Below are 18910 nucleotides of genomic sequence, written 5' to 3'. Positions count from 1 at the left end.
TGGGGTAGTTTTCCTAATTTCTCTTTCAGAAGATTCATCACTTATGTATAAAAATGCGTTGGATTTATGGGCATTGATCTTGTAACCTGCTACTTTACTGAATTCACTTATGAGTTCTAAGAGTTTTCTGGTGGAATTTCCAGGTTCCTCTAAATATATAATCATGTCATCAGCGAACAGGGATAGTTTGAGTTCTTCTTTTCCAATTCGTATCCCTTTAATTTCTTTGGTTTGTCTAATTGCTCTGGCCAGAGTCTCAAGAACAATGTTGAATAGAAGTGGTGAAAGAGGGCATCCCTGCCTTGTTCCAGTTTTTAGGGGGAATGCTTTCAGTTTTTCACCATTTAGAATGATATTAGCCATGGGCTTAGCATAAATGGCTTTTACAATGTTAAGGAATGTTCCCACTATCCCTATTTTTTCTAGTGTTTTGAGCATGAAGGGGTGCTGTATTTTATCAAATGCTTTTTCTGCATCTATCGAAATAATCATGTGATTCTTGACTTTAAGTCTATTAATATGGTGAATTGCGTTTATTGATTTCCTGATGTTGAACCAACCTTGCATCCCTGGGATGAAACCCACTTGATCATGGTGCACTATCTTTTTAATATGTTTTTGTATGCGATTTGCTAAAATTTTGTTGAGAATTTTTGCGTCAATGTTCATTAAGGATATTGGTCTGAAATTTTCTTTCCTTGATGAGTCTCTGTCTGGTTTAGGTATCAGTGTGATATTGGCTTCATAGAATGAGTTTGGGAGGGTTCCCTCCTCTTCTATTTTATGGAATACTTTGAGAAGTATTGGAATGAGCTCTTCTTTAAAGGTTTTGTAGAACTCGGCTGAGAACCCATCTGGTCCCGGACTTTTCTTTGTTGGTAGGCTTTTGATGACTTCTTCTATTTCAGTACTTGAAATTGGTCTATTTAAATTGTTTATGTCCTCCTCGTTCAGTTTAGGCAATTCACATGTCTCTAGAAACCTGTTGATGTTTTCGAAATTTTCTATTTTGTTGGAGTATAGATTTTCAAAATAGCTTCTAATTATGTTTTGTATTTCAATCGTGTCTGTTGTGATATTTCCTTGTTCATTCCGAATTTTAGAGATTTGGGTTTTCTCTCGTCTTCTCTTTGTTAGTGTGGCTAAAGGTTTATCAACTTTGTTTATTTTTTCGAAGAACCAACTATTTATTTTGTCAATTTTTTGTATTGTTTCTTTTGTTTCAATTTCATTGATTTCAGCTCTGAGTTTAACTATTTCCTGTCTTCTACTACTTTTGGTGCAGTTCTGTTCTTCTTTATCTAGGGCTTTGAGCTGTAGTGTTAGGTTGTTTATTTGTTGAGTTTTACTTCTTTTATTAAATGCGCTCCATGAAATAAATTTCCCTCTAAGTACTGCTTTCATAGTGTCCCAGAGATTTTGATATGATGTTTCTTTGTTCTCATTTACCTCTAAGAATTTTTTAATTTCCTTCCTAATATCTTCTGTTATCCATTCATCATATAATAGCATATTGTTTAATCTCCACATGTTGGAATAGTTTCTGTGTTTTACTCTTTCATTTATTTCTAACTTCAATCCATTATGATCTGATAGAATACATGGTAGTGTCTCTATCTTCTTGTATTTGCTAACATTAGCTTTGTGGCATAATATATGGTCTATTTTAGAGAAGGATCCATGTGCTGCTGAGAAGAAAGTGTATTCGCTCTTGGTTGGATGGTATATTCTATAAATGTCCGTTAAGTCTAAATTATTGATTGTGTTATTGAGATCTATGGTTTCTTTGTTCAATTTTTGTCTGGAAGATCTGTCCAGTGGTGAGAGAGGCGTGTTAAAATCACCTAGTATTATTGTGTTGTGGTCTATTTGGTTTCTGAAATTGAGAAGGATTTGTTTGACATACATAGATGAGCCACTGTTTGGGGCATAGATGTTTATGATTGTTATATCTTGCTGATTTATGCTTCCCTTAAGCAGTATGAAATGACCTTCTTTATCCCTTCTGACTAACTTTGGCTTGAAGTCCACATTATCGGAAATGAGGATGGATACTCCAGCTTTTTTGCTGAGTCCATGTGCATGGTATGTTTTTCCCCATCCTTTCACTTTTAGTCTATGGGTATCTTTTTCTATGAGGTGAGTCTCTTGCAGGCAACATATTGTTGGATCTTTCTTTTTAATCCAGTCTGCCAGTCTATGTCTTTTGATTGATGAATTCAGGCCATTAACATTCAGGGTTATTATAGAGAAATGATTTGGTTTCCCGGTCATTTGGTTCATTTTTAAAATTTTGTTTATTTATTTGTTTGACACAACTTGTTTCCTCCTTTATTTGACAATTCCTTTAGGATAATTCCTCCCTTTGCTGATTTGCTTCTTTGTTTTTCATCTCTTCCTCATGGAATATTTTGTTGAGAATGTTCTGTAATGCTGACTTTCTTTTTGTAAATTCTTTTAGCTTTTGTTTATCATGGAAGGATTTTATTTCATCGTCAAATTTGAAGGTAAGTTTTGCTGGGTATAAGATTCTTGGTTGGCATCCATTTTCTTTCAGGACTTGAAAAATGTTGTTCCAGGACCTTCTAGCTTTTAGGGTCTGGATTGAAAAATCTGCTGATATGCGTATTGGTTTCCCCCTGAATGTAATTTGGTTCTTTTCTCTCACAGCCTTTAAAATTCTGACTTTATTTTGTATGTTCGTTATTTTCATTATAATGTGCCTTGGTGTGGGTCTGTTGTAATTTTGTGTATTTGGAGTCCTATAAGCCTCTTGAACTTGATTTTCCATTTCATTCTTCAGATTTGGGAAATTTTCTGATATTATTTCATTGAATAAATTGTTCATTCCTTTAGCTTGTTTCTCTAGGCCTTCCTCAATCCCAATAATTCTTAAATTTGGCCTTTTCATGATATCCCATAGTTCTTGTAGATTCTGTTCATGATTTCTTACCATCTTCTCTGTTTGTTCAACTTTGTTTTCAAGGTTAAATATTTTGTCTTCAATGTCTGAGGTTCTGTCTTCCAGGTGTTCTATCCTATTGAATATGCTTTCTATGGAGTTCTTAATTTGGTTTATTGTTTCCTTCATGTCAAGGATTTCTGTTTGGTTTTTTTTCAATATCTCTAACTCTTTATTGAAATGATCTTTTGCTTCCTGTATTTGCTCTTTTAACTGTCGATTGGTGCGATCGTTCAATGCTTGCATTTGCTCTTTCATCTCATCGTTTGCTTCTCTGATCATTTTAATTATGTACATTCTGAACTCCTTTTCTGTCATTTCTTCTGCCCAGCTGTCATTGGGTTTTATTGATGTAACATCTAGATTTGTTTGCAGCATTTTCTTTCCTTGTTTTCTCATATTGTTCAGGTATCAGTGGACCGCTGAGATATTGCAGATTTCCTCTATTGACTTACAATGATCCTGAAGATTTCTATATATATCCCCCCTTAGCCTTCAGTAGGCTGAAGTCTTGGAGGAAGTTGATAATGCGGTGCTCCACAAGGAAGCTGCCTCTCTAGGAGTGGTGGCCTTCAGGTGGGGTATAATCCCTGCTAGTGGGCAGAGGTGCCTCCACTTGTTAACCAATGGTCATCCAAAGGGGACCTAGGCTGCGGGCTGAGGCAAGGCCTGTTTGGGCCTGAGTCTCTGGTTTTACCGTCCTTGTGGGGAAACCTCACCCAGCAGGGAAGACTCACCCGGTGGGGAGGTCTCGCTGGTCAGTTCCCTCCTAGAGGTTCCCCTCAATTTACAGCTACCGCCTGGGCTGGGCTGCCTTCCTCTGCAAAGTTCCCAGGGGTCCGGCCCTACCTCCTGGGCCTGGGAGCCTCACCCTTCGCAGATGAATCTCCTTAGGCTGCCCCTCCTCAGAGAATCTGCCCACAGGCCTGGAACCTTCGCTCCGCCCTAAGCCTGTCTCTGTGCGGCTCTTCCACCCAGAAGCCTCCTAGATCCTGGGACCCTGCTCTGCACCTAATCGCCTGGCTGTGCGGCCCCTCCTCTGAGCAGCCACCTAGGGCCCCGAACAATCGCTCTGAGTCCCAGAGACCCGCCACAGGCCTCTTCCTCCAGACAGCCGCCCAGTATTCCGGTGCGGTCACTAGGAGTCCAAGAAACTCACTTCGTGCCTCCTCCTCCCACCAACCACCCGTCGCCCGGGGCAATCAATCACTCCGAGTCGAAGTGACCCTCCCCATTCCTCCTCCTTCTCCAGATAACCCCCCGGGTGTTCAGGAGCAGTCACTCTGAGTGGCTCTGAATCCACGTGACCCGCTGCACGGGTCCTCTGGGCAACCGCCCGGAGCTCTGGTGCGGCCACTCAAGACCAAGCGACCCACCGCGCTTCTCCTCCAGGCAGCCCCCCTGTGTTCAGGAGCTGTCACTTTAAGTCCAAACAACTCACCACTCGCCTTCTCCTCTGAGCAGCCGCCTGGAGCGCTAATGCAGTCACTGCGAGTCCAAACGACCCGCCGCGCTCCTCCTCCTCCTCCTCCTACTCCTCCGGGCAGGCCCCGGTGTTCAGAAGTGGTCTGAGTCCAAACAGCTCGCCACGCAGCCCCTTCTCTGGCAACCGCCTGTAGCTCTGGTGTAGTCACCCGAATCCAAGCGGCCGCGCTCCTCTTCCTCCTCCTCGTCCTCAGGGCAGGCCCCGGGGTTCAGAAGCGTCATTCTGAGTCCAAACAGCTCGCCGCGCGGCTTCTCCTCTGGCAACCGCCTACAGCTCTGGTGCAGTCACTCCGAATCCAAGTGGCCACGTTCCTCCTCCTCCTCCTCAGGGCAGGCCCCGGTGTTCTGAGTCCACACAGCTCTCCTCGCCACTCCTCCCCTGGGCAGCTGCCGGATCCCCAGTGGTTGCTCCGAGTCCCAGCGCTATGCCGAGCGGCCTCCTTTACGGCGCTCCCAGTTGTCCAAGTTCACTGCTCCAGCGGGGGGAGGGGCGTCTCGTCGGCAGCTCTACTTCACAAGTTCCCTGCGTTCTGGGACCACCGTTCCATCTGGGACGCCTTCCCAATGGGTGAGAGTCACCCGGCTGCTTTGAGTTGGTCCCAAGTGTCTCAATATCACCTCTTTTGAATCCTGAGTCCTGGAGCAACATGAAATGCAGCCACCCTCTAGGCCGCCATCTTGAAACCCCCAGGTGTAGCTCTTGATTCCTAGGAGTACATAAGAGATCCTCCTGCGTCAGTCTCTCAAGCCGCTGGGATTACAGGCATGTGCCACTGCATCTAGCCACAAAAATTTTAATTGTGAGTTTTCCATTATTGTCAGTTTAAAAAAAAAATACATACATGTAATGGCTAAAATTTCAGACTGAGACTACTAAGTATTGTTGAGTATGTAGAGTAGTGGAAATTTCATTACACTGCTAATGGGAATTAAAATGCTACTAGTCACTTGGGGAAAGTATATTGCACTATCTGCTAAAGTTTAACATGTGTAGTTTATGCAATCAACTCGTATCTCCCAATATATCCAATACACTTAAAAGAAATTTAAAACAGCATTACTCATGATAGCTCCAAACTAGAAATAGCTCAAATGCTTATCAGCAATAAAATAAACTGTGAAACAGCTCTAATAGAATACTCCAGTGCAGAAAAAAAGAATGATCTATTTCTAGATGCTATAACATTCCCAGTATATTGAATTAAAAAGCCAAACAGAAAAAAAAAAAAAAAAACTGTGATTCGTTCATGTAAGATGAAAAACAGAAAGCAAAACTAGTTAAAACAGGTTAAGCCTGGTGAGTGGTACAAACCTATAATCCCAGCTATTTGGAGGCTGAGTCAGGAGAATCACAATTTCATGACCAGTCTGGGAAAATTAGTGAGACCCTTTCTGGAAAACAAAAACAAACAAACAAACAAACAAAAAACATTAAAAAGGCTGGAGATGTAACTCAGGCTGTGGGTTCAATCCTCAGCACTAGGAAAAAGTTTAAAAAAGAGATAAAGACATACAGAATTACATTTACAAATTGTCTGTTGACTGTGAGAAACTATAAGGAAAGCTCTGGCATGCTTGTATCATTCTATACCTTGATCTGGTGCTTTAGGAAGAAGAACTCATGCATGACCCATATTCTGGCTGCATACACAACCTTCACAAACACAGTTCTCCCTCCCAAGCATAACTGAAGTGTATGCAAATGATACTACATCCACATCCCCTTGGATCCTCCTTATGATGCCTATGTTGACCACCCCTACCCCAGCTTCTGTATATTGTCTTAGCAGCTCACAGCTATAATCTTCAGAGGACTGTCCCTGGCTTACAGCATCTGCTCTGGCAATAATTTCACAGAGCTGGAAGTGCCAGGGACCTTACATCTCCCACAGGGCAGCATGTGACCAAGGACTTACTGGTGTGGAAGAGTGAAAGACCAGCTCTTTTTCCCCAGACAGGAAAACTCACAAATGTAATTTCCTCTGCAAATTTTCTTGTTATATCAAGCTGGGGTTGGGATTTGACCTAAATTTGTTACCTTGTTTAGCTTCTTTTCATTACCTGTCCTGCTTCCTCTCAGTCTTACTGGTTTTTCCTGGGAGCGCTTCCTTAACATATCTTTTGCTCACAGGTCTTAAAATTAAAGTCAGCCTCTTAGGAGAGGATACCAAACAGCATATTAGCTACCCAATTATCATATGAATGTAGCTCTCTTTCCTCCACGACCCTTCAAAATATTTAACTCTACTTACCTTATGGTGCGGTCTCTTTTAGGGGTTAGGCCTTGAAAAGCTTCCATGATTTAAAGGGTGTAAAATCTGGGAGGCATAACTCTTGAAGCACTTAATTATTTGCATTTTGCAAAATGCAATGGTAAGACTGGAACAAATCAGTTGACAAGACCTTGAGAAACCAGAAAACTCAACACTGAGCGGTGAGTGTGAAAACAAGGAATGTGTTCAGGAAAGGTTCAAAGTTAGTCTTGCCTGCAAAGGGGAGATATATGGGCAAGAGAGACAGATTCCTCAGGAAAACAGAGGGTAAGTACCAGATTTTGATCACTTGGGCACAGAAAAGAAGCACAGACAAAAGCAAAACAGAAACAGTTTGAGCGGAAGACAATCTAACTTTATAAATTCTATTTAGGACTCACCCTGAAATGATCACTGTTTATTAACTCTATGAATAAACAATGAAATGAGTGTGTTATGATTCAGTAAGTCAAAGGGACTTCCAATATTTTTAAGTGATTGAGAATGAGGAAATTTCTACCTGTCCCAGACAAAACCCAGATGGCTTCAATTAGTGAGAATGTGTTTGATAAGAGTTAACATGGTTATTCAGTGGAAAAGCACATTAATACTACTCATTCCAATTCAAATGGCTGAAGAAAAAAATATTTTACCCAAAATCTATTTTAAGACTTAACAATATGAACAGCTGGTGGTGTGATATTTAGAAATAATTACAGAATGAGTCAATAAACATAGAATTAAATAAGATTCAGATGGAATTTTCACAAATAATATATTTTAAATCTGTATCTCACAATTTCAATTTACTTATGATATCTAAAATATTTTTAAATTGGTTTTTAAAACTCATGCAAAAACTGGTAAATAATACATGATTGCCATAATTGGAGTAATCAAAATCAGCAAAAGAAATTATAACAAAGTGAGATGAATAAAACCAAAAAAATTATGGTAACAAAAATATGCAAAAACAAGACTAAACTGAAGCTCATATTGCCGTAGTGTTTATCTGATATGCTTGTGTTGAAGATCAGTTTATTCTCTTTTTTTTTATTTTTTATTTTCTCAAATTTTATTTTAAATCGACAGATAAAAATTATATGTTTATGTGTTATAATGTGACATTTTGATATATATACATACATATATTGCAGAATTGCAGAATGATTAAGTCAAGCTAATTAACATATTCCCTCACTTCACCTACTTGCTTTACTTTTCTTATGGCAAGAACACTTAAAATCTACTTTTAGTAACTTTAAGACTTAGTATTATCACACTATATTATTCTCTTCTTAATAATCATGAAAAGTATTATGTATGAAAAATTTCATGAATAAGATCCTCCCTCTAATTCAAATTTCTCTCAAATTTCCAATTTTTTGTTTTGTTCTAATGTGTTTTATTGGTCAAGAAAGCAAACATTTCTATATAAGTGATAGTGATTGTAAAGAAAAAACAAGCTTGTCATATTCTATTCGTCTAATTTACAGCAAGGTATATTTTACATTTCTACATAAAGCAGACAATAATTTCACAATGAATTTATCTATAATAATGTTATTTCTTTTGACCCAAACATAGAGGCAAAAAGACTCTAGGTGACTATTCTAATGGAGCTTGCCTGAGTCACCCATATCATGCTGTTCTGAGCATTAATTAAATGAAAGATCCTGTAGCAGATGCTGAGAAAATAAGACCTGTGAAATAAAAACTCTGCTTCCATGCATTCTTGTTTGAGTAAAGTTAATAAGCACATACCTAAAATGCAGAGGTCAGTCTATAAAAAGTACCTTGCACACCTGATGATGAACATCAAGTTTCCCTCAAATAAGGGCAGAGTGCATAAACATCATTTGAGGAAGGGCATGTTTTTAAAGTATGTTATCATAAAGATTTGTGTTGATTTACATGGAGAGATTTACTATGATCTCTTTGACTTGCCATATATTGCCTAGAAAACATTTTAAAATAGCAGCCTCACAGACCAAAATAGAACTGATTTGTTGGTAATGGTGAGATTATACAATCAGACATTTTCCTGACATCTATTTTCTTGATTGACAAATGCTGAAAGGGAAAGGATAAGCCCATTTAAACGAATACACACACATATGACCTTTACTGGGTGGAAAAGAAATGATATTTGTACAGGCCTGCTCTAAGTCATTGCCCACTGACCCCCTTCCAGATGATAAATGTCAACCATTTGAAGGTATGGTAAAGGGGAAAGAAATACGGAACAGTCTGCAGAAAAAAGGCACGGCTGATGAAAACAAGGCTCTTACCAAGGGAGTTTTCAAATATCAAGTTTCTATCGCATTGAAAAGTATCGGCTATGACTTCATGGGATGGTTTATATCCTATCTGGCATTGCCTATGAGTCACTCCTTTCATCTGAACATCATATTTTATAAACACAAAACCACAATAACATGTGCATTATATTCTTTGTTGTATAAATGCATCAAAGTGTTTGTGAAGTTGACAGAGGTTATCTGGGTAGAGATGAATTTCATATGAGTACCTCTTTCCAGTAATTCTTCCCTCAGTTAGGATTTGAGATCTTCACACCTGCCACCCTAGCATGTTTACGCATGTCTTTAGCTCTTTTAAAATAATCTGTGCATTGGGCACAGTAGTGCATACCTGTAATATCAGCTACTCAGGAGACTAGGGCAGGAGAATTGCAAGTTCAAGGCCAGTCTCAGCAAGATGCCTATGCAATTTAGCAAGACCCAGTCTCAAAAAAAAAAAATTAAAAGGGTTGGGGCTATAGCTTCTCTGGGCTCCATCCTCAGTACTTCAAATAATAATGATAATAATAGTAATTTAAAAAATAATAATTTGTTATGGAGACAGCCCTAGAGTTAACTATTGTTTACCTATAGTCATAGATACAAAGATATCATAGAAAGAGTTCATAACCCTTTATTGCCACTTTGCTGGCAATAAATTGATGAATGGCAGAGAAGTTGGAGCCTTGCTTCTGACCCTGGATGTCTGCCTATGTTTACATGGCTGAGAGCATAATGGGGAAGTTTGTAATCAATAGAAAGGTGGAGTGTTGGGAATGTTTTTTTAAACCTTTTGTCAATTGCAATGTTTCTGACACCTTTTAACTCTTGATTAGAGATCAGAGTCTCCCAAAGTTTCTCTGTTCTTGGATCTCTAACCTCTCAGTAAGTTTAATTTTTTTTCTCCCACGTCAAATGGGGTGCCTAACAATTCAATTCATTAAGTACTTAGGTCCAAAGAACTTACTAATAGTGGTTGGCATGATGCCCCACAGATGGTGCTGTGTTTTCCACCAAAAATTTATCACATCATGCTGTTGGGACTTCAGTGAGGAGGGGAGGGCATGCTGGGGCATGAGGATTGAGTCTGGATCACACCTGAACTAAGTGGAGTGAGCAGCAGAACTGACTGTGGGAGACAGAATCTGAAAGAAGGCAAATGGGATTCCTCCACAGAGATGTCTCTCCCTTGTTATAGAGGCTTTAGTTATCTGGCTCTAACATAAATGCCTATTTCTGTCTTTTAAGTTTAATCACGCCTGTGCTTACCCAGGCAAAGAGAGGAAACAGCTGGTGTCTCCTACATTTAACGTACAGGAAACCAGGTCTAGCGGTCCCCTCTCTGGACAAACACCCCCCCCCCCCAAATTACAAAACCTCTAAGCTGGTTTGTGCTATTTAACCTTTTGCTTACTCATTACCTATGAATCATTCTTCAAACCACATAGCTTTAAAAATAACAATAAAATTAATTTGCTTGTGAATCATACCAAAAGAAATAGATTTTTGTAAATAATTTTTATAGGACTGTCAGACTTACATGTAAGTGAAAATTCTCTGGGATACTGAAGGGAAAACTTGGAAGAAATTCTCAGTTGTGTGGACAACTGACACAGCTTTGATAGCAAATCTGTCTGTGGACCTGACACCTGAACAAGAGGTACTGCCTGTGTTTATGATGCCCTGGATAGGAGAAATTTCATTTTTAAATGAATCTGCAGAGAAGTTCGAAGAGTAGAATGGTTTAAATTGAAGGTATTGATTTGCGTGTGGCTACTTTTCACACAGGCAGCTCCATGTAGCATTTCTGTGGGAGAAAAGAAGCAGGGATTTGTTTATTTATTAATTCATTTATTGCCTATGATTATTGATTCTCCTGAGCCATACCAAGAATGCCAAACAGCTTCTAATCAGACTTTGGTGACATTACCAGGCACAGGTTCACTCTGCTTTAGGCAGGCTAGGAAGCCAATTAGTCAAGGGGCAAGGCAGTGGTACAAAAAAAACCCCACTATTTTAATGAGCTACATGAACAGAAAATGGCAGGGACTCTCTCTTGTGATACCATCTTGCCAGAAGGCTGATTTAGGGGCAATTTATGTAGGTAATGTGTGATTGTAGACTGATGGAGGCCTCTCACAGGTTTGTGTTCAAATGACACACTTCTGACCTTAATCACCTGGTCAGGAGATGATTTTCAGTTCTGTAAATGTCAAGAACAAAGATCATTATTTCTTCAGGCTATTCTCATCACTGATTAGCTTACATCTCTGCAGGTCCTGACATATTATAAAAAGGACAGGCTAGAAGAGGTGGCTGCCTGGAGGCTCTCTTGCTGATCACCAAACTCATGGCCATGAAAGAAAAAACATTTCCCCAGGTTATTGTGGAAAGCAAAGGTAAAATGAGGTTAAATAGAGAGTCCTACATGAGATCAGGTCCCCAGTGCTTGGATTCACTGAAAGTGTAATACACTTTCCAGAGTTAAACACAGTTTCTTTTTCCAGTAACTATGGAGAGCCAGCTAAGTGCCAGGCACTGTCTAGGTTTAGTGGAAGGCCAAGGTCAAGAAGGAAGATGAACAAGGAACACATAACTCGCCTTCACCAAGCTGGGCTTGGTGGTTCAAGGGTTTTTACAACTTGGGAAATGGAGATGTTGAGGTCATTTGCTTTCCTCTCTGACTTCAAATTACTCTTTTTAAAGAGCATTTGGAATACTTATTCTCCAAGCCCTGATGTTCTGATTTCGGAATCATACGAAGTTTGCTTCAAAGTCAGCAAAAGAGCTGGAGCAATATAAATAGACCTCAGGGTATAAATACCATGTTATCCACAGGGAAAATAAAGATGACAGACTACATGTTTTAAAATAAACTCACTGTGGTTTTTAATTCTCAATTCTACCTTGAGTTTTATGAGTATTGATTTCCTAAGAAAAGAAAGTCTACAACTGCTACCTTCCTTAAGTACTTTTCTATTCATTTTAAATAAGGCCATTACATTTTTTCAGGATGCACACACACACATACACACACACACACTATAGACACAGTTTAAATGTCCTCTTACCCTCACCAAAAGGACCTATGTTATGTAACTAAAATGAAAAGTTTAATTTGGGGCACATAAAAAGTTAAGAAAACAATACCTTGAACTGCCTTAAAAAAAAAAAAAAAAAAAAAAAGTCACAGTGAAGTATTTCAAAGATGGAAGCAAATCTCATTGAAACATGAAGGGATAGGACAGAGACATGACAGTTGTTGATGTGCTTGAAATCACACAGTTATTTCATATTCATATGTAAATGTGTATATATGCCTCATATTCATCTTATTTTATTTATTTTCCACTATAGTACTTTGAAGTAACTGTCCTACTCAGAAATTCAGACTCGGAAATAGTATGTTCTTACAAAAGCAATAGATTTGAAACCAAATCTACCTAGTTTCTCAAAAGGTCTTGCAATTTTCCCCTTATAACATCTAAGATTCTAGCACATAATTACTACATTCCAAATTATTTATTTAATTTTGGTACTGAGGATTGAACTCAGGGGCACTTTACAACTGAATTACATTCCCCATCCTTTTATTTTTTGTTTGAGGCAAGGTCTCACTAAATCACTGAGGCTGGCCTTGAATTTGCAATCTTCCTTCCTCAGCCTCCTCAGTAACTGGGATTACTACTCAGCTATTCACAGGTGTGTGCCACCATGCCAGCCCTACTTTTGAAATTACATGGAAAGGATATCTTCATTTTCCTTTAGAAGGAAGCAAGTATAGAAGAGAGATAAAAATGATGTTAAAGAACTACCATTGATTGCTCTGAAATGATTCCAGACATTGGGCTCAAACCATTCCCAGACTTTCTTTTGTACCCAAATTAGACTACCACAGCTCAGAGAATACACCCTTTCAAGACTCAGCTTCTTAGTTCAGTCACTTCTTTACTAACATTTCCTTTCTTCTCAGCTTAATGAAAACCTAGTCATCCAACAATTCTAGCATGGTAACTCCTATTCCCTCAAAATAGATAAAATCCATCCACTTCAAATTCTCAGGTTTTTTAAAATTGGTCCCAGAGGTATGATGGCAGCACACAGGAATGGCATGAATATTTGAGTCAGAGCATACATTTCATAGCTTTGTTCTCCTGATTTTCGCTAATGGGACCTTGGCAAACTTGACCTCTGTGAGCCTCAGTTTCCTCAATTACAGAGTGGAGAAAAGAGTTCCTACTGTGATAATATCTACTTTTCAGAGTTGTTAAGATGAATATACAATATCTTGGTGATAAAACTTAATAAGAAAATATTGTTTCTTACCATTAAACCTTTAGTGGGTCCATAACTTTTATATTTACTCTTAGACAATGTTTTGGCAATAAACATTCCACTCTAGTCCAATATATGAAACTGGAGTCCTGTCCAATAATGAAACAAAATATTTCTTATCCAATGTCAAGCTTTTCCCACTTGCAGCATGGACACCTGGGGCGGGGTGGGGTGGGGGACAGGACATGGCTGGTTTCTCAAGCAATTCCTAGCTCTACCTCCTGCTGCACTGTGCAAGCCACAGTTCTGTCCACCCCAGTATCTAACATGGCTGGTAAAATGTGATATCAGTGCTCTTTGGACTGTAGATGCATCTCAGATTCTTCCTCCCTTGGATGTTTTTGTTGGTTCACTGAAGATCTGCAAGGTGGTTCCCCTGCCCTTCGCCATGCCCTTCTTCTGCTTAGCTCCATTCTGAGCATCAAGAAACCCAGTATTTCTCCATGACTCATAGCCCACTTTTGAAAAAGTTTTTCTTTTAAGATGATCCCAGGACAACTCACTCTTGCAGAGTAGGATGTAAAGAGGTCACATTTTATTGCTAGGGGCTAATTTGAATAAAAAATGCAGCCCACCCCGGGGTGGGGGGGTGTTCCTCTGGTTTTGTTTGTCTGTCTTACTGGGGATTGAATCCAGGACTGCTCTACCACTGAGTCACATCCCCATTTCCCTGAGACAGGATATTGCTAAGTTGCTGAGGCTGGTCTTAAAATTGTGATTCTCCTACCTCAGCCTCCCTAGTAACTGGGATTACAGGTGTGCTCCAGTGCTCAGCTCTCTTTATACATTTTGACTTAAATTTCTTGGACTGAAGTCAAACATCACTGTCTTTGTTCTTCAATTTGCAGGACACAGATTTCAAAATTTCTTCACAGTCCCCATGAGGCCCCACTCGTTGGTTAGAGCTAAGGGTATAGCAAGGTAAGGTGGAAAAGATCATTCAAACCTCTATGGATTGAAGATATAGTTCAGTGGTAGCCTGTTTGCCTAGCATGCCAAAGGACCTAGGATTGATTCCCAGCACCATTAAAAACAAACAAACAAAAAAAATTTCTACTCTCAAATGCTTTCCTCTTAAGGTGCATGGTGCATGGCATCTTCTTCTTGTCTTTCAGAAACCATTTTCTTACTTTTCAACAAATCATGCACAGGTGGTCTAGCACCTTGCTTAGCTGCTGAGGTGTTGGATAGGGTATGGGAGTAAAGAATATTTTCTTGAATCTATTGTGTTGTTCTTTGTCTTTGGATTTCATTTTTAAAATCTATTATGGACCCAAGGAGCAGCCAAACTGTTTGTGAAAGTCATCAAGAACCAAGCAAGGCTTCTGTCTTTTCCTCTTTGGGGCCAAATGCCTTAATTCTGTTTTCGCTCACAACCTGTTTTGTTCTCTTTTCTCTCCAAACTAGCTTTCTTTGTGTCTCTATGCACAAAGAAAAGCAGACAAACCAGTAGAAGTGAGTAGTTTGAATCCCAGTTGAAAATTCCCAGGAAAGGAAGACAACCTGAGTCAGATAACTATTCCTGATCCAGTCAATTCATCCAACAAATAGACTGTAACAGACCATTCCTCTGAGCAGGTGAACTCTCAGAAAAAGGAGGCAGTAAGCAAGACAGACACTGCAACAGTGTCAGAAGCACACGTGTAGAAGCACAGGCATACGCTCACACCTGGACCAAAGCCTGACATAAGTAAATACTTCGTCTGTTTTTTTCTTCCCTTCTAAGACATTTATTCTTTTCTGACTATTTATATTTACTCCATTAGACATTGTGGTCAGTTGTCCAATATTTACTCCCCTTTTCTTAGTCACCACCCCCAAATTTTCATTCAGCTATCTTTACCTACCCTGGCATCACATACTAGTGGTAGGGTAAATGGCTGAAACTCAAACTAATGAACATAATCCCTCAGCCTGAGCACAGTTGCTTGTGTCAGGATGACTGACTTTGGGAGAATGAGATCAAAGCAGAGGGTTTCAGGGTGGGGATTCCTTTCTGAGAACACAATAGAAATGATCCCCTTTTTCTCCACAGATGCATGTGGATAAGCACATTGCCATGGGAACTGTCACAATCATTTTGTGACTACAAAATAGAAACAGACCTAAGAAAAAATCAACTTTGCAAGAGGCAGAGAGAGGATAAAAGGAATCTGTTGAACAGTTTTTTGGAACCACCCCTGAAGCCAAGCAGCATGTCAACTTCCAGTCATATGAGCCAATAAATTCCCTCTGCCATTTGAGCCAGTTTGAGTTGGATTCTAGAAAATCTTCATGTGTATATTCACCTTAAAATCTATCAAGTCATGACAAAGTATCAGTAAGCATATTTGCAAAAGATTCTGCTCATTCTTAAGAGGAGTCTACAAATGGTCTCTTAAAACAAAACCTGAACTCCCAAAAGAAAAAGGCAATATCAAAACCTCTCAGGGATTATACCAAATACATAGAAAATTCAGGGAAAATAATATCAAGATATTTTAACTGAATCACAGGAAGATGGCTGATTTTGTAATTGTGAGGGGATACTTTGAGGAGAACCTATTGAATGCCATCTGGGTTGCCCCTGACTCTGCCCACAGTGGGTATTGTTCTAATCTCTCAAGAAATTAAAGAGGATATGATTAATCTGTAATGAAGGAGGATACTGCAAGGATATGAGGGGGAAGAAACGGCTATATAGAAACCACATAAAATAATAATGCCCATGAGGAATAGGCTTTCTGCCACTTTTGTCAGAGGACTTGCACACCAGGACCCAGCACTGAAAGATAGGGAGAATCTCAGCAAACCCTTAACTGTACTACAAGGTAAGATGTGGAAGATGGCAGACAGGCAGCCCAGAGCCCAGAGCAGAAGGCATGAGAGGTAAACATACACTAACCAAGGAATCCACACAAGAAACCAAGCCAAGGAAACGAAAGACGTCATCATTTGGCTCTTGTAGTCCTGTGAGATGGGAGAAGAGAAAAGAACTTAGAATTAAATACACACTACTTTTTAAAAAAAACATTGTTTCTGGTTACCTCGTTCTTAATTGTTTTTCTATGCATGGTTAGAAAATCATATTTGCATCATGAAATAACATTTTAAAATGCATTACTATGCTTTTCCTTTGACAATTCTTTATATCCTTAAAAAACTGTATTCAGCTAGAAATATTCATTCCTTCTGGGAAGATTAAGACTATTATAGTTTGAATAGAAACAGAAAGTTTTTAGAGTTTGGTTTTGGCTTCCAAAAATAGACTGTTAAAAGTTTCTTGAAACAAAAGAAAATGGAGACACAGCATACCCAAACTTATGGGATATAGAAAAAGTAGTACCAAGAGGGAAATTTATAGCAGTCAATGCTATTAAAAAAAAAAAAAAAAGCAGATTTCAAATAAATAATCTCTCACTGCATCTCAAGAACCTAGAAAACAAGAAAAAAATTAGTAGAAGGAAAGAAATAATAAAGATCAGAGCAAAAATCAACAACAGAAACTAAAGATATAAAACAGAAGATCAACATAAATGAGTTATTCATCTTTTTAAACAGAATTGACAAAGCCTTGATTCAAATAAGTAAAATCAGACATGAAAAGGGAGACATTATAAAGGAGATTAGATTTATAAAAGATGTTTGATAAAACTCAACTCTGAAAATATTAGTGCTAGAAGAAACATACCTCAACCCAATAAAGGCCATATATTATAAAACAATAGCTAACATTATACAGAATAGGAAAAACTGAAAAGTTTTCTTTCAAAGATCTGGAACAAGACAAGAATGTCCACTTTCACCACATTACTAGAAGACCTAGCCAGAACAATCAGGCAAGAGAAGAAAGAAATAAAGGACCTCCAAATTGGGAAAAATAAATAAATAAATAAATAAAATTGTCACTGTTTGCATATAACATGATCTTATATATAGAAAACTTGAAAGATCCCACCAAAGTTGCAGGACACAAAACCTCTGATGTTGGAGAATTAGTCCTGCATCACATTCCTGAGGCAAGAGGTTGCAAACCTTGGCTCTTTTCTAACTGGGAGTTAGAAAAACACTAGGGAAATAAACATAAAATAATATGAACAAATTATCCCATCACAATAAGCAGGAATAAAGATCTGACGAAAATACACACATCATACTGAACTAATCAAAAGTCAAGCTACTAAAAATGAGATTCCGCCATCACTCAATATTAGGTCTCTGATTTGAATAAATTTGGTTTGTTTCTTTGCATGTAAATAACTTTGAATCGGCAAAAAGTGGCTGGTTGTTCAAACAGTAGAAAGCCATCCATACTCTTGCATAGAGTTCCTAACTCACTGCAATGAATTCCATATATGTCCCTATGAGACTTGGGAAACACAAACAAGGAAAGCTCATTCACATTTTTAGGTTTTCATAAACAAGGATGACAGAGGAGAAAAAAAATGAGCTGTTGATGTTTTTCCATTTCATCCTGTGAACATTTTACTCTGGAACTCATCACCAAGGCTATGTTCTTTTAGCTTACCATAATAAGATAGTTTTACAAGGAATGCAGCTCAGCTGGTACTTAGAAAGTTACTTCGTTTTTTTTTGTGTGTTTGCTTTTGTTTTTTTTTTTTTTTTTTTTTTCTAATCTAGTGATTAAACCCAGGGGTGCTTTACCACTGAACTACATCCCCAACCTTTTTTTTTTTTAATTTTGATACATAGTCTCACTAGTGAGTTACTTCTGTCTGACACTGTAAATGCACATTGCTCAGGGAAAAGCATACTTCACCCAGCATTGGAGACAATCCCAAATATGTACTGAAATATCAGATTCCAGTCCCCAAATGCCAAATGCAAAGGGAAGTATTTCAGATATGTTTAGACTCCAATTCATCTACTCAAATTAACATCATTGAAGAGAACAATAGAAAACACAGAGACTAATCCTCCATCAGTATTCAAATAGGGTTCTGCCAATATTTACTGTTTCTACTAATCACATCTGGTAAAATATTTGCTTCCTATTTTATTTCCCATTATCCATGAACTGTTCCTCATATAGGCAGTTAATATTGTCACCTCCTGTTCTGAGATTTATGGCTAAAGATATTTAAGTAATATTTCAACCATACCTTATTTAGTAAAAGAGTACAATCTTCATGATTATTAAGGAGAGTATTTCGGCAAACAAAAGGTACAACAGTGTCCTCAACTTTGACAAAAGCAGAATATAGGTGTTCTGAAACATTAAGTGTAGTTCTGATCAATGCATACAAAGATACAGAATAAAGTCCAAAAATAGATGAAAGGGAAGCATAAAGTCCTGGGAGAATGGATCACAGTGACTGGTGGGGAAGAACTAATTATGACAGGGAAAAAAAAGTACAGTGATTTTCAATCTGAAAGGCAAAGTAATAGTCTACTCGAAGCTTCTAAAACCTACTGAAGTAATGGATTGGGAAAAACAACTGTTCTTTAAGTCCTAGCAGTATCATTTAAGACATGACCCTGAAAACTGAACACGAAAATTTAAGACAGATTCAAGGACAATGCTCCACCTAAATAAGGCAATAAATAATTTGATACAACACAAAAATAATGAGTTA

Source organism: Sciurus vulgaris, assembly GCF_902686455.1.
Source record: "Sciurus vulgaris genome assembly, chromosome: 3".
NCBI classification, from domain to species: domain Eukaryota; kingdom Metazoa; phylum Chordata; class Mammalia; order Rodentia; family Sciuridae; genus Sciurus; species Sciurus vulgaris.
The sequence above is the reverse complement of the archived record's forward strand: the minus strand, read 5'-3'. Positions refer to the sequence as shown.